This window comes from Anabrus simplex, chromosome 3 (genome assembly GCF_040414725.1).
Source record: "Anabrus simplex isolate iqAnaSimp1 chromosome 3, ASM4041472v1, whole genome shotgun sequence".
Taxonomy (NCBI): Eukaryota; Metazoa; Arthropoda; class Insecta; order Orthoptera; family Tettigoniidae; genus Anabrus; species Anabrus simplex.
The window spans coordinates 21,406,298-21,412,102 of NC_090267.1; the positions used below are offsets into that span (position 1 = coordinate 21,406,298).

At 40.9% G+C, this 5,805-nt stretch overlaps 1 non-coding gene across 1 annotated transcript; it reads left to right on the plus strand.

Annotated features, from left to right (window-relative positions):
* Positions 1-3,324: 3,324 nt before the first annotated feature.
* Positions 3,325-3,396, plus strand: TRNAW-CCA (transfer RNA tryptophan (anticodon CCA)). The gene has a single exon. It is a non-coding gene; the product is annotated as a tRNA-Trp (tRNA).
* The last annotated feature ends 2,409 nt before the right edge of the window (positions 3,397-5,805 follow it).

A 5,805-nucleotide genomic window follows, 5' to 3' on the forward strand; every position in this document is an offset into this window, starting at 1 on the left:
CTAAAGGCAATGGGCTGGGATACAGTACCATATCTGAAGTACTTGTTTGATTATTGTTTGGTCGGAGGAGCTATACCAGATGAATGGAGAGTTGCTATAGTAGCCCCTGTGTATAAAGGAAAGGGTGATAGACATAAAGCTGAAAATTACAGGCCAGTAAGTTTGACATGCATTGTATGTAAGCTTTGGGAAGGCATTCTTCCTGATTATATTAGACATGTTTGTGAAATTAATAACTGGTTCGATAGAAGGCAATTCGGTTTTAGGAAAGGTTATTCCACTGAAGCTCAACTTGTAGGATTCCAGCAAGGTATAGCAGATATCTTGGATTCTGGAGGACAAATGGACTGTATCGCGATTGACCTGTCTAAAGCATTTGATAGGGTGGATCGTGGGAGACTACTGGCAAAAATGAGTGCAATTGGACTAGACAAAACAGTGACTGAATGGGTGTCTATATGTCTAGAAAATAGATCTCAGAGAATAAGGGTAGGTGAAGCTTTATCTAACCCTGTAATAATTAAGAGGGGAATTCCTCAAGGCAGTATTATCGGACCTTTATGTTTTCTTATATATATAAATGATATGAGTAAAGGAGTGGAATCGGAGGTAAGGCTTTTTGCGGATGATGTTATTCTCTATAGAGTGATAAATAAGTTACAAAATTGTGAGCAACTGCAACGTGACCTCGAAAATGTTGTGAGATGGACAGCAGGCAATGGTATGTTGATAAATGGGGTTAAAAGTCAGGTAGTGAGTCTCACAAATAGGAAAAGTCCTCTCAGTTTTAATTACTGCGTTGATGGGGTGAAAGTTCCATTTGGGGATCACTGTAAATATCTAGGTGTTAATATAAGGAATGATTTTCATTGGGGTAATCACATAAATGGGATTGTAAATAAAGGGTACAGATCTCTGCACATGGTTATGAGGGTGTTTAGGGGTTTTAGTAAGGATGTAAAGGAGAGGGCATATAAGTCTCTGGTAAGACCCCAACTAGAGTATGGTTCCAGTGTATGGGGACCCTCACCAGGATTACCTGATTCAAGAACTGGAAAAAAATCCAAAGAAAAGCTGCTCGATTTGTTCTGGGTGATTTCCGACAAAAGAGTAGCGTTACAAAAATGTTGCAATGTTTGGGTTGGGAAGAATTGAGAGAAAGAAGAAGAGCTGCTCGACTAAGTGGTATGTTCCGAGCTGTCAGCGGAGAGATGGCGTGGAATGACATTAGTAGACGAATAAGTTTGAATGGCGTTCATAAAAGTAGGAAAGACCACAATATGAAGATAAAGTTGGAATTCAAGAGGACAAACTGGGGCAAATATTCATTTATAGGAAGGGGAGTTAGGGATTGGAATAACTTACCAAGGGAGATGTTCAATAAATTTCCAATTTCTTTGAAATCATTTAGGTAAAGGCTAGGAAAGCAACAGATAGGGAATCTGCCACCTGGGCAACTGCCCTAAATGCATATCAGTATTGATTGATTGATTGATTGATTGATTGATTGATTGATTGATTGATTGATTGATTGATTGATTGATTGATTGATTGATTGATCGATTGATTGATTGATTGATTGATTGATTGATTGATTGATTGATTGATTGATTGATTGATTGATTGATTGATTGATTGATTGATTGATTGATTGATTGATTGATTGATTGATTGATTGATTGATTGATTGATTGATTGATTGATTGATTGATTGATTGATTGATTGATTGATTGATTGATTGATTGATTGATTGATTGATTGAAATGCGAACGATAGGACTCATGACCAACAAATGGCAAATGAGTTAACATGGGAAGGACAGGTGAGTCAGAAAGTGACGGAACCAACTAGAGGGGAAAATATCCTGGACGTGGTGCTGATAAAACCAGATGAGCTCCATAGAGAAACCGAAGTAATAGATGGTATTAGTGATCACAGAGATGTTTTGTGGTAAATGAAAATAAATGTGAAATAAAGGAAGAGATTAAAATTAGGGCTATAGGCAGTACCATGTGGCTGATAAAGCAGGCATGAGGCAGCTTTTAGAAAGTAACTATGATCGGTGGAAAACGGTAAGTAAACATGTTAACAGACTCCGAGATGGGTTTAAAGCAATATTGTTGAGGAAAGTGAACACAGGTTTGTACCTTTAAAGGTGGTAAGGAATGATAAAGACCCACCTTATTATAATATGGAATAAAGACACTAACAAGAAGGTGCAGAATGGAAAGAAATATAGTTAGAAATGGCTGTGGAAGCAAGGAGAAATTGAAGGAACTTAATAGGAAACTGAATCTAGCAAAGAAGGCAGCTAAGGATAACATTATGGCAAGCATGGCTTTGCCACGGCGGCTTCCTTCCCACTTCCTTGTCTATCACCTATAATCTTACCATCCCCCACCAAGGCCCCTGTTCAGCATAACAGATGAGTCCGCCTCGGCATGGTACTGACCATCCTCCCCAATTGAATATTTCGACCCAATGCCTGAAGCTCCAGGACACTGCCCTTGAAGCGGTAGAGGTGAGATCGCTCGCTGAGTCCGAGGGAAAAACCAACACTGGAGGGTAAGCAGATTAGGAAAGAAAGAAAAAAGTGAAACACACTATCTCCCGAATACTGAATACTGGCCACGCCGGTTTTTTTCCTTAAAACTCATTACTCTTACCAAACTTAAAAACAGTAACTTACGTACACGAATGTGTGAGACAAGAAACGAGGCACGTATTGTAAAAGTGGAATAAATTTTCCAAAAAGCATTTCAGGAGTGGGATTCGAACCCACGTCCGCTGTGAGGACCAGAATTCTACATACCTGCGTTACACATGGGGCCCCGCGACCCCAAGGCCATCCTGACAGCCGCGCGTTGCTTGTTCCATATCACTTCATCGCCATAGGTTTTGGTATTTAACAAAAAAGATCATATTGGTGCTGCTGACCTTCCAGATAACTATTACTTCCAGGAAGACGCGTATATAGTTCAAGCATCTTCTGAAGTTGTTAATAGTAGCGAGTGTTAACAATACTGATCAGCTTAAAATCTGGGGACATTACAGCCGCGTGGTGGGTCCGTGGGGATGTAAATATCTGGTATTGTGCACAGAAAACACGTTTGAATTGATGATAAGTCCTCTGTCATGGAAGTTGCTGTCGCGAACACAGTGAAACGTCACTTGATGGGTGGCAGGCCGGCACTGCAACGGGTGTTTCCTTGCAATTATTTCGTTTCGTTGTACAACAGTTGTGTCTCGATCTTTTAATAATAAGACGCTTGTTTTTATGAGTCTCAGGTCTAATATCCAGTAGACGGTTGAGAACCATCAGTGACTCCGTGGCGCAACGGTAGCGCGTCAGACTCCAGATCAGAAGGTTGCATGTTCAAATCACGTCGGGGTCAATTAACTGTTGTCAGTTTTTATTGGTGTATCATATTCATAGATCTCCGCAAGTAGATACAAGATAAAGGAGGAGAGAGAATTCCATGAGATAGTAATAGTCCTGTTCTACAATCGTAAATGAGTTATTCTTCCGAGAAGATGGTGGTGTCTTTCCTGTAAAGATCTACCTGCATAATGAAACTGATCTGCGACATCGTTCCAAATGTAATATTTGGAGGAAATTCTATGAACTATTGCGTCTAGTCTGTATGATGGACGAACTGAGAAAGAAAGTATTGTTGCTCAATACCTTCGAGGAACAGTGTCTATTCCCCTACACATTCCCCCTCTACTATTATCGCGTAAACAGTGTCTAAAAACTTCTATTAACATCAAACACCGGATGGGAAATAAAACAGAGGTTGTATTTCCAGTCCCAGATTAATATGGGCATGTAGAGTTCAGCTATTGTCCCGTACAAAAACAAAGAAAAACATTGTTAGGAGTGGGATTCGAACCCACGCCCTCACAGACGACCAGAATTCTCCTGACCTGCGTCGTACAGGCAAGGTATGCCGTTGAGTCTGGCGCCTTATACCTCTCGGCCATCCTGACACGCAGCTGCCTGCTCAATGCAGTATCCAGAGCCTCCTTTACTCGCTTTTGTGACTGTAGTGGTCGCCCTCTGTGGTGTAGTGGTTAGTGTGATTAGCTGCCACCCCCAGACGCCCCGCTTGGATTCCCGGCTCTGCCACGAAATTTGAAGAGTGTTACGAGGGCTTGAATGGGGTTCACTCAGCCTCGGGGGGTCAACTAAGTAGAGGTGGGTTCAATTCCCAACTCAGCCATCCTGGAAGTGGTTTTTCAGGGTTTCTTCTTCTCCTCCACGAAAATGCTGGGATGGTACCTTTACAGGTTGGTACACCTATACGCCGCACATTTGAATTTTCCGCCTTAAAGTACTCCTCTACTGCTCAAACTCTGAACTTTAAAACTGAATTAATTTAACAGTTTATCAGAAGACGTCACTGAGGGAATTTCGCATTGTTTATAATTATCAAGAAGTGTGGACATTCTCTGACAGATGTCTCTACCAAAAACTATGATCATGCACCCTGGTGCTAAGTGAAGGAACTTTTCTTGAAGATATTTTGTACTCATAAGTTGTTGTCTTAATAAATTTCGTTCTTTCGTTGGTGGGTTGGCAATATCCACCCTTTCTTTCCGCCTGTTTTGAATTTAACCAATCAGTAATTTCCGTAATTAATTTCCCTCCAATCACAGGTTTCTTCTTCATTTCTGACTTGTAACTTTTAGCCGACCAATACACGCATGAAGGTGTGTCTTAATTATTCATGAAAGATCTCGAATCTTCTACGAGGGTATAAAAGCTGCTGATTTTCTGGTCCCGGGGCCACTAGTACAACACCTAGCTTAGTGTATGGAAGAATAGCAGGAGGCGGGAAGCGCCTCTTTCATCAGTCAGCAGCCCTTCGCAAAGGTAATGGCCTATTAACATCTTTATTTCTTGCTACCTCAGGAATTTAACCTCCGGGGAAGGTTCGATACCTTATCAAAGTGCCCTACCTGTTTAAAAATGTAACTTAGTGCCGGCTTATGTAAATATTTTATTTCTTTAACTGTAAAACGGGGATATAGAGTGCCTTACCCTCTCGAGCTCCCTTTCAATTTGGATTTGAGGTGACTACGTTTTCATAACCGATTTTCTTCTCTTTATTAACGTGTTAAATTATTTCTCTTATACGAGTCACCTCCCTAGTATGGGAATAGCCCCTGTGTAATCGGCCTAGTGCCCATTAGGTTTTAACAAGTATTCATGTAGGAGCGAGAGTACACGCCTCCGGTCTGCTTTTCATTTTGGGCCATTTACTTATCCTATTGTTTTTCAACAAAGGCCCAGTAGGGTGGGTATTAGATACCCCTGTTTCATCTGTTTCATTATAGGTTGTGCCTTGATTGCCTTTAATCGGCTTGAAAGATTGAGAGCGAGGCAGCTCTTTCTGGTAATTTTTTTTGAAAGGTGCCTCTAGGAGGCCTGACATTACTAGATGGGAGCAAGTGCTCCATGTAATAAGGGGATTTCTGCCCTTTGGTCATATGTGAGCTGAATGCTCAGGAGTTGTAAATATTGGGGCTGGTGGCCCAGATTTTTTATGTTTCTCTATATATAGGCTTTCTTGGTCTATTACCTGATTTGACTTGTTGTTTTCTGTTAAAATCTGAATTTTTTAAATGTGAAAATTGTTAAGTTTGGAAAATATAACCTTTATTTAAATTTTCATTAATCTTTCGGCCTTGTAGTTAGACCCATTCCAGCCCGCACTTTCTTTCACCTCTGCGGTTCCACAGATACCTCGGAACAAGTGGTAGCAGAGCGTGGTTTGAATGTGTCTCATTTTAGTCCTTTT